An 11,834-nucleotide genomic window follows, 5' to 3' on the forward strand; every position below is an offset into this window, starting at 1 on the left:
CCGGTCTCGAACATCCTGGTTAAAAGTCCTGTGTTTGTTGGACCCATCTACCTCCCCTCCTGCCCACCACAAGCAGTCTTTCTCACTTTTTATTCTACATCACTAACTCTGATGACATGACACGGCAAACTTAAGAAAGGCGTTCATATTGCACGCTAAATGTTTTGCACATTATCGTATCACTCACACAGCTTTTCGTGCGAACGGGCCGGTAGAGGACAATGCTGTTCTTTATAGTAAGGATGCAGTTCTCTATTAGTGAAACTTAAAGTGATCTTAAGTATGGTTATTATTAATGATACAGCAATTCATTTTTGTTAGACTACTATCCAATATGGAAACCACAATATCCAGTTTTATTATAATTCCTTATTTGCTAGATTAGCCGAATAGAAATGCAAAAATTATCATTCACATAGTTTAGTAAAACAATCCCAACTCATGGTCCGCTTACTAGCTTTTTCCAGCACTTTCAACAGTATCACACTGTCTTCATCAGCGGAAGGAAGTTTGCTCATTTGTCATGGAGATGAGGCTTGTTGAAATACGAACAGCTCGGTACCTGTTCGTAAGAATGAAATTTAATTCTCGACATTGGAAATAGTACAAAACAATCCCAACTTTAGGTTCATTTATTAGCTTTTTCAGGAGCTTTCAATCATATCACAAAGTCTTAATCAGTGGAATTTGCAGTTTTCAAGGTTGGTGGTTTTTTTGTTTTTAAAGATAATTAGGTTAAAAGTGCAAATTGTACAATATTCTTAAATCTACTGCCACTATTTGCATCAAGATATCACTGTAGTTGGAGTAGAAATGAGGTGACTGCACAATTTAAAAGTCAAATGTTCTTATACATAATGTCAAAATGCCTGTGGGGTCAAATTGATGAATTCATTCCTGGGCAGGGTGGATTCTCGCCCACACAGGGGCTCAATCATAATTTTTGAAAATGACTGCATGATGAAATGCTGGTTTGAGTCAACAAACACTTTAATAATGACTCACAGATTCAACAGGTGAAGACGTAAAAGCGTGGTTGTATTGCGGTGAGGTCATGACCTTTATTGCAGGTCGTCCCGCCCGTCTTTTCCTCTGCGATTCACGCCGTCTGTCATCACGGAGAATTTTTGGCTTACAGCTTCCCCTTCATCCACCCTCACCTTCAATCTGTCCTTCATCTCAGGTTTATCTCCTCCTCGTTATTTCCCAACAGTCGTCCTTTCTCTTGCAGGCTGTCTGTGTTGATTTTGGACCACAAGTTTCATTCCCTCAGTGCTAATGTAATCTGAAAGCTTTTATCACTGTGAAAACACAGACACCTACAGCTGGGATTGTTTCCTAATGAGCTATTGTTAAAACTTGTTAGTGTGTTACGGCCTTCAGGGGCTCGAATTCTAGACATATGTGTGATTACAACTCAGTTTATGTATTTGAGTTGAATTAATCTCAAAGACAGAAAAATATTCAACAGTGCATAAAACCGCCATATAAATAAACATAAAAAGAGAAGACAATTAATTAAAAACACTATTAAACTAAAACATAAAGTACCTTAAAGTGTCATTCAAGAGATTGATGCTCATATTTAAAACAAAGGGGCCTATTGTTATGTTTCCATTTAAAATGTTGCACAAGCTTTCTGTGAATTTCTGCAAATCAAATTGTGCATGAACGCAAGCTTCAGTCAACTATCGCTATGGGCATAGTGTATATTAAAGAGGATGTGGTATATGATATCATTAATGGAGTGTCAGTAGCACTCATAAATCATGTTTTCTTTTGCTTGTCTTTTTTTTTCAATGAATGAATTTGTGTTTTCTGATCCTCGTGGACTCTGTGGTGTTTTTGTCAGTTGCCATTGTGGGAAGACAACCAATAAAAAAACATGTGGAAACTGGTGATTGCAGCTTTTTCACGTTTTTGGTCTTCCTGGTGGAGTGGAGGCCTGTGACAGTGAGTGGCAGCTGGTCAAGACAAGACACATCAGGTCTTGTAGTAAAAGAAGAAGCAGGTACCTCCACAAAAAACTTGAAAAATCTGTTTCCATCAGCCTTTTTTTCCCCAAAACTTTTCCATCTACGTCAGGCCTAAAAACTTCCATCTAATTTCTTGCGTCTCAGGTTATAACACAAATTGAAAGTGTGCATAAAAACAGTTGGAAACACACCTAATATCTCCTTCCATAGGGGCTTTTTCGTTATTTTTGTGGGGTGAGAATCATCTCTAACAATACTCAGAGCCTTTTTTCTATTCAAGCCAAACTTTTAGTAATCTTTGCTCATAGTTCCAGTTACTAAAAATTCTTCCCAGAAAAGGTCAGAACCTCATCATGTACAAATGTCATCCTATAACCTACCCCTACGTCTATCAAATAAAATCAACAAAACACATTTCCATATTATTTCAACAATATTTATTGTCAATTTTCAAAGTAGGATACTGTTAACATGCACACTGAACTTGTGTGGAAAACAACATCTATCTTTACCATAAATACAAGTAGTCCTAGCACAATGAATTTAGGTCTACATTTCAAGTAAAAGAAACCAAGACAGAATCCTCTGGATCAAATAAATAAAATGTGCAAACAGAGTTTATGTGGCAGCTTTGTGTGTCTTGACATGAGTGTCAGCATGGTATATTTATTTATTAAAACCTTAAGTCAGCATCACCTTTGTATGAATCTCTACTTGCATGTGGATTTGATCTAACTGGGTGAAGTTTTTTGCATGAAGGTATTTTCTAATTGAGGCCCCAGAATCTCACCACGACCCCCCTGATCCTGAACAATCATGACCCGCTTTCCGTAACGCCACCTTATTACTGACATCATATTATTTGTCTGTGGGATTATAGCAGAACAAAGGTCATGTTAATGCTTTGGGAAACGCCTCCGTCCCTCCAGTGATCCCCCAGTTCTCCTCACAGTCGTGGGTCTCAGGCCGGGCTTAAAGGTTCAAGGCGTCTTCGGCTCCGCAGCTTCCGTGTCTTTTGTAGACAACCTTGGGAGGCTTTCTATTCATCCCGGGGTGTATTATAGCCGTCAGCACTCGGGCTATATGTAATTAGTGCTGGGGTCAAAGGTCAAGGCGGGATTTAAGCTTGAGACCTACTGGTCAGTCAACAAACCTGGGGACCAAATCCCCTTGGACTCGGGGACGGAAACCCCGCTGCTGACAGATCTGATCCACACAAACACACACATAAGCTTGTTAGATCTAATACACACACACACAAAGTAAGGCAAGCACAAACACAAACATGCAGGTTTAACATTGATTCAACAACAAATACAAGAACTGGGTACCTGCCTCTTACTAACTGTGTTTATAGAGATAAACCTTCTCAAAACCACGCTGGGAAATCAGAGGAGTGGTCTGGGAGTCGTCCGTGTTGTCGTCATAGAACTTTAACCCTTTCACAATGTGTTTTTAGTTCATGAAAGTTCATTCTAACATTTTGGTCGCCTACAAATGTCTTATTCAGCATTCGATTGCACTTAGCTCCGCCCTCTCGTGTCACATCTGGTTTGCAAAAAACAACTGTAGTCCACAAGCCAATGGGTGACGTCAAGGTGACTACGTCCACTTCTTATGTACGGTCTATGTGCCGGTCGTGTTAAATACATATTGTCATGTAAAATGAAGGCATTTTAATTCTGCACAAACCCTACAATTGTGTGAATTGGATTTTTTTTTTTTAAAGAGACTTTCATTTTATACTTTTTTGAGCCCATATTTCATGCATGCACTTCACAAGATTGGATAAAGGAAAAGTATTGTTTTGATACTTACAGTTGCACTAATCAAATATTCATAGTGACAAACCTACAGAGAATTATTAACAACACTTCAGCTTTATAGAGCCTTTTAGATTCTTTTAGCTGATTGTGTTTTACTGTATTTGCTGTTTCCTTCACAAATTCAAATGATTGCAAGTCAAATTTCCGATGCAGGGACTTTACTGGAGTATGGAACAAAGGAATATATATACATTGTGTTTTTATTTAAGCAGATCGAAAGTCAGATTTTCATTTAGTAATTTGGATTATTGTTTTCAGAGCAGTCTGTCTGCTCACCACTCTATAGTTACTTTAAATTATTGCACAAGATTTACTTCCGATTCTTGTTTACTTTTACTTGCATTGAACTTTAAATGTAGGATTCTCACTTGCAGTATAATGACGTGTTTTGCGGTATCACCACTGTTAATTAAAGGATTTCACTGCACGCACACAGTCATTCATGCAGGTACACACTGTTCCTCTTCCTCTTTTCCATTCAGTTGTATTACACAACAGTGGGGGCACAGCAGGTTACACCTGCAGCCGGGAGGCAAATAACAAACAGCAACACATAATAATACAACGATACATAACCGGCAATCAAAACACAAAAATGCATGAGAGAATAAATGCTGGGGAAAATAGGTTACATAAACGTTAACCCAAACAGGATCCACCTGCTTGTGTCAGCTTTCACACCAACACGGAAGCCTGTAACTCATCGTCGATCAATCGTGCCCGAGAGCGCGGAAAGTTCAGCAGCTCCTCCGGGCTTCTTCCTGCTGACGTCAGCGCGTAGCAGCAGCCCCCCAGCGGCGGTGAGTGTAACCCCGCCATTCTGTTAGCGAATCAGAAGAGAGGACTTCTCAAATCCTTTTAAATAGAGGTAGCAAAGGTAGCAAAATAAATAAATTGTGTCTGTCAATTAAAGAAATGTAGGGTTGCAAACCATCCAACAAAAATCTGCAACCCAAAATGATTGTCATTCCAAACTATGAAAAGGAGCGACGTGAAATGCAGTGGAATGTATTGCCTCTTTTTGTTTGCATTTCTTATTTTGGCTTGTGATTCTTAGCTTTTCTTTGCGTTTCTGATCTTGGCCTTCAAAATAATGGGACAAAATGTTCAATTGTTGTTGTGATGGCACACAACTAAAAGTAAACTAAAGTGAACAGAACAGGAAATGCGAGCTTGAGTTCGTCAGTCGTACAGACGTCAGTTGAAGTGAGATGGAGATGGAGGACGGGAGTGTAATGTGACCAAACCGTAATAGGTTTTTGAGGCACTTCCATGTCGCACTACTTCCTCCTTTGCTTCTGAAAAACAGGACAATCATTATTCACGTTTTTAAGTCTTTGCATGTTTGAAAAACAACAAGTTAATGGAGCGTAATTCAAATTGTGACAGTAACCCACTCAGGAGGGACACAATGATAGGCATTTTAATAGACATCTGTATTTCTTAATTAATATTTATGGCAATTTCACAGACATGTTTTGCCTCATTTTTCTTTTATCTGATTTCATTTATCTATTTTCTATCATCATAAATTTTCTCTTGACTGTGCTTAATGTTTTTATCTCACTCCATATTTCATTTTTGGTTTCTCTGCTATTCTGTAAACAGTTTTGTAAAAGTCTGCTTCCAAGTTCTATAAATCAAGTTTTATTGTTATCATTATAGATACTGTTGAATATTTCAAGATTCTAATCATCCGGTTGTGACAGTTTACTCTTCTCTTGATCTGTACTCAAATATTCGGTTGTGCAACTGATTTTTTTATTAGCAGTAATGTGCAGCAGTTATCACCCCTGGAGCAAATTAAATTAGAGTTGGCTTGGGTAGAACATTCCAGTCATGACATGACACTCTTCATTTCACTGATTAACCCTTTAATCAGACCTGCACTTCTAACCTGACAGTGGATGACTTCTATCATTAAAATAATAAATTTAGGAGGTTGATCTGCCAACTCTCTGAGTGCTCTCTGGTTTATATAGCATTAAAAGACATATATGAATATATAAAATAGAAAAAAAAATACTTATAAATCCCTATTTTATTCCCTGTGATTGTTAGATACACTATTGACTATTGTTAAATACTTTGAGTTTATCACCACAAATCTGTCATGTCCATAATTTAGTAAAAATTTCACAGCACATTTCCAACCAGGTCACCAAATAGAGACATCATCCTTCAACATTAGCTCTGCGTCAATCAACACTATACAGTAGTAATTATGTTACTTGTAGTAATTGTGCCATTTGTTCCTCATTTCTCATTTGTTGATGCAGTCATTTTTTAAATTGCTGCATCAAGAATTTTTTTTTATAAATATATTTCATAATTGTATAAGAAAAAAATCAGGATGCTTGTATGTATTTTTATTTTATTTGTATTTATTTTATTTATTTTATTTATTTTATTTATTTTATTTATTTTATTTTATTTATTTTATTTATTTTATTTATTTTATTTATTTTATTTATTTTATTTATTTTTATTTGTATTGTATTGTATTCTATGCAACGTGGAGACAGTCAATGTAGTTAGATAAGTGAACTCAAAATCAGAAGAAAAAGTTGTAAATATATGTAAGGTAAATTAATGCTCCAAGGTAAAAGTTGTCCAGTGCAAATATGGCTTAAAATGTGAAATATCCAGTCTGGTGGTGCAATTTCTGATCACCTGCACACATTTGACTACTTCGTCCCAGTTTGCAAGGCAGTCATTGGGGGTTGGTGTCCATGGCTCTAGACTGAAGGACCTGGCATGCTGCTAAGTCCTTTTTAATACACGACATAGCTAACTTCATGCTAAGCTGACGTAACCTGGCTGACGCAGAGGGGGTCAAGAGATATAGCGGTATGACGGTAAAATACAAAACACTGAAGTAAAACAGTAAAACACTGAAGATGTTCAAAGGGTTCAAATCACACATTTTCCATGACAGAAGTTGGCTGTGTCACTTTAGTCAGTCTCTGTGAGTCTTTAGTTCTCGTCAGGATGTCAGAAGTCCTCAGTTGAAGCGTTAATTTCAAAGAAATCGTTGAGTGAAAATTGACAAAAACCTTCCTTGACCGTTTGAGGTGAAGGAAGATCTTATAGAGAAGAGATAGAGATTACGTAGTAAGTTATGGTAAAAGTAGAACATTGTACACATCTTACGACAGCTTGCATTCAATTAGTAGGGAGACGTCATCGCAGTAATGGCTACTTGGTTACTTACATGCAGTTATACATTTTCCTTCTTGAAGTTTAAGATCAGTTCTTGTGTGTGTGTTTTCTTTGACACCAGTTTGACACCAGCATCATCATACACAACTAAACCGTGGACAACTGTGGCCTCTTCAAAATAAAACCCTCAGCCGGTGTCCCAACTCTTTGTGACAGAGGGCTCAGAGGAATCACCACAGACTGCTGATTGTCGCGACTGTATGTGAGGCTGGAGGGAGCGGAGAGGGGCGCTGAGGCTCAGGGCTTCATTAAGTGAACTCATGAAGTGTGTGAGAGGTCAAAGCCCACGCAGCGCTGCCTAATAAGAACACCACCACCCCTCCACACCCCTCCACACCCCTCTCAGGCCCCTCCGCCCCATCAGACACTGGGCCTGTCAGTTAGTATCTCAGACCTCCTAACTGGTCCTCTGTTCCGCACCAGTAAGCCTGCCTGGTAACCACTAACCACTGGGTGGTGTGTGTGTGTGTGTGTGTGTGCGTGTTCGTGTGTACGTTCACACAGATTCTGCAAATCCAATTATTTGGCATATCTGGTGTTTTTTAAAAGGAAGTTTAATCTGATTGAATCTAATCTCAAAATTAGACCCAATTTTTGGTTGAATGAAGGAGTTTGACCGCTGTGGAATCAGAGCTCTGTCATCTTTTGTCATGATGCGTAATTTAGTCTCATATGCGGGCCATGTGCGCATGGGAGGAGCAACCGATCTCATGGGAAGGCATATATAAATAGCACAACATCAAAAGGACAAAAAGAAGTACGTAAACTAAGTCAAATAGGTACGCAAACAACGTAACACCAGTACAGAAAACACGTCGCTAATGTCACTTACCTAACTTCAAAATAACTCAACAACACTTTGGGACACAAACATCGGTCTCCTGGTTGAAAGTCACATCCACCTCCTCTCCCTCCCACCATAAGCAGCCTCTCTCACTTTTTATTCTACGTCACTAGCTCTGAGCATTGCATACTCATGCGGATGTGTTTACATTGCAGTCAATGGAGTCTACATGGCGCATAAATAACACGTAAAAATCAAGAACGGTGCTCTTATTGCTCGGGAAATGACTTGCGATTTACCGTGCCATTCATACTCCATTTAGTGTGACCGGGCTGGAAGGAGGCAAACCCAGCTGTATACCGTTAACTTATACAGTAGCTATCCTTATTAGCTCAGCTCCTTACATTCTTGCTAATAACCTATTTGGAGTTTGGACTCCGAGAATGACAGCATTGTGGTAAAATCATAGATAGACTAACTTATCAGAGTTAACTTGAATGCATCAGTTTTGGACAAATTTGTGCAGAGGTGCTCATGATACTGTAAGATTAGATTTATTTTTGTAAAGACTTATTTTATACAGTATACATATTTTATTCTGCTCTTTAAGTTAGATATGGAACTATATAATATGGCGCACCTTACTTGCTTGTAAGGTGAGTGATGATTAAGATTGGCGGAGTGATATGATGTAAGAAGTGATGTGCCACCTTTAGGTTATCGGTGTTCAATTGTCCTATGCTTGAGTTGAGACATTAAAGTGGATCCTGTTGCACAGACGAAGCTCTCCCCGTGCTCTTGCTTTACCCACAGCCCCACAGTCGTTTAATTAAGTAACAAGTTTATAGTTAAGGTAGCGAGAAGCCTGCCTTACAGTACTTACCATCCGTGAACTGCGGATTGATTCTATTCAGGAATTCGACCAGCAGTCTTCTTCTTGTCTGTGTTTCTCTACAGAGCATGTCAAATTTACAATAAACCCTTCTCGTGATAGAAGAACAAACAGGTACAGGAAGGATAGAGCGAGGAGCCAATGGCAGATTAAAAAAATGCTAAAATATGTCGCCAAATATACTTTGGCGCCAGAGGAAAGTCAGTGTGTTGGGGAAAAATACTGCTGTATCACCAAATGGAAAGTTTGAATGTGCTTGTGCATCATTTCATATACACATTTTCCAGTCATTCATCCAGACATGTGAACAATGTGCTCCAACAAAGTGCTGCAGCGTCTGTTTTATTGTTTTGACCAAAGTCTGACAGCAGAGATGTTGGCAGGCTGATCACTGATCTGTGTTTGTCTTGTTAAAACATCAACACTTAAAGTACTGCGGGCTGTTTCCGGACTCTGTGTGTGTGTGTGTGTGTGTGTGTGTCAGAGTGTGTAAATCACTGAGACTGGAGGCAGCAGCTCTGTGATCGGCTCTGTCCACTGACCACACACATAAACCTAACTAACCTGACTACATGCCTAACATGCCCCCCCCACACACACACACAAACACACACACACACACTAGAGGCTGTCCCTGCTCTGTCAGTAGCTGGCAGCCCCTCTTCTCTTTCCGACTGGAAGCTGATGAAAGCAGCGAGGCGGTTGCCGTGACTGCAGCGGTGGCAGCGAGCGAGGAAAGCCATCATTAAGTGCTACAGCTTGTTTCCACAACAACATATCAGTGATTATTATAAGGTGTCACTTCCTGGTTTGGCATCCCCACGGCGACCGGCAACCGACAAACTATTAAAGAGGAGGGGCCGGTCGGGCGCCAGTCACCTCCGAGGTGTGTTGAGTTGACAAGGTTAGAACAACAAATAAACAGCGGCTGCAGGAAGTCTCGTCGGCCTCGTCTGGAGTCGGAACCTCCTGTTGCACAACCCATCACTTCTCATCATGTTTGACTTCATCTGATCCTCCGAGCACTTTCACTGGCAGATGTTTCATGGTTGTCTTCATCAGCAGATGGACTTGGGTGGCTTTGTTGATATGCCATTTCAGTAGCTGTTATAATTTTGTTAGGTGTTATTCAGAGCATGAATAATCATTATTCCCTTTCTGCAAGAAGCTGAATCTAAAACCAAACTTAAAGTGCGGGTCCATTATTATTATTCTTTTTTTTTTTAGGTTTTTATATCATTCTAGCTTGCCAGTAATGTTCCTTATGTATTTAAATCCGAACATTTAAATTTTGGTCTATGTATGTTTAGTGTCAAAATGCTTTTTCCAAGCCCTTCTGAAAACTCTTTCCCAAGGAACCTGAGGTAGGTTTCTGCATGATGACGCTGCTATATGTACAGTATATATACATCCTTACAGTCAGTGTAGTAACGTTACATACGGTAACTTAGATGGCGGTCAGCGTGCTCCCAGTTTGGAGAAGCAGACCGGACTACCGGCACGGAAGCTAAGCAACGCACTGCTGTGGACGCCACGTTAGTTCAGATCCGAAAGTCACACAATAACAGAAACAAACTAACCGATCGATGCAGCGATAGACCAGCAAGTCCTGTGTTCTGAGAGGAAAAATGCATGTTTTTGTGAATTGAGTCTGAGTCTGGACCGCAATATAACGGCTTCAGTCTCCGTCGTAAAGGGCTGTCTGATGGCGAGGTAAAGCCGTGAAAACATTCTAGCGTACTTTTAAACTGATATAAAAAAAATTTTTAGGTGGCTAAAGTAAGTTTTCCTGCCACAGCCGCTTTACCTCGCCGTCAGACAGCCCGCTCCGACAGCAACTGAAGACGTTATATTGCGGTCTTCGAGACCAGACCAGACTCCACTCACAAAACAGTCATTTTACCTCACAGAACGCAGGAGTATACATACAACCCCACTTCAAAAAATCTGTACCAACCCTTTCAGTTATTTCCAAACTTAGCACAGCTGACTTTGACTCATCTATCGTTCACATTATTCATAACCTTATTGATCAGCCTACTGTGGTAACCCACGTCAATGCTTTTTACAACGGATGAGTGGGCGTTTCCATTTGGAAAAAAAAAAGGAACAGAACACAGACGGACCCGCCCCGTAACATCAGCACCACTTGTCCTGGCGTGTGGAAGAAAGAAAGAAAAGGTTGAACTTACTCGTTGAGTAAGCAACTCGCTGAGAAATCCCTTGAGATGTGGTTGAAAGCTTATAGGTACAACATTTAGCTGGACCTTGTGTTGAGTATTTTCTCGTCAAACTAATGTTTCAAAGGTCAAGAATGAACCTTCAAGCTCAATATGAAAGCAGCCTCACTTCGTCCCCAGATACCAGCGATTAACTTACAACAATGTCATCATCTCTAATGGACTAAACTATGAAAATAAGACACAAGTTGTAAATAAACCAGAATTATGTTTAACACCATCTGAACTCTGAAGCATCTGATTTAATCATTATTAACTAAAGTTAATGCTGTTTCAGACTTTGTGTAATTTTTAGTAAATGTAAGCTTTGTGATAGATGTTATAATAATGATAAAAAATTAAATAAACAAATATAATAACCTAATTTAACTGCTAATGTACTGCCATTTTATATTGTTAGTGTTTATTTGTTACAAATGTGCTCTACAAACTGCACAGCATACAGTATCCTCTGTCCTAAGACCCCCAAATGGACATGCATCATGATATAACAAGGCAGCTAAAATAAATATATATATTTGAATATGTATACTATGAAACTGTAAAATGAGCAACAGTTTAAGTGTCATTAGACTCTTCATTCTCCTTCAAACAGGAACACGTGCAGACATTTCCTCTGCCTCTGTCTCCTCTCTCCACTCCACTCCTCTCTGTTCTCATCAGCAGCTCTATTGACTGGAGCCTCCCAGCCATCCCTCTCTCCATCCCTCCATCTCTCCCTCCATTCTTCAGAGGGGCACAACTAAACTAATCTGCCACCCGGCGCTGATTCGTTCCCTCGTTCACCCTTCTCGTTCGTGCACAAGAAGAATACCGGCTCCTCTTCCCTCTGTTTTTCTTTCTCATTCTGTCTCTGCTGCTCCGGGGTGAGCGGCAGGTCAGCCCTATTAGCCT

This window comes from Sebastes fasciatus, chromosome 9, assembly GCF_043250625.1.
Source record: "Sebastes fasciatus isolate fSebFas1 chromosome 9, fSebFas1.pri, whole genome shotgun sequence".
Classification (NCBI taxonomy): domain Eukaryota; kingdom Metazoa; phylum Chordata; class Actinopteri; order Perciformes; family Sebastidae; genus Sebastes; species Sebastes fasciatus.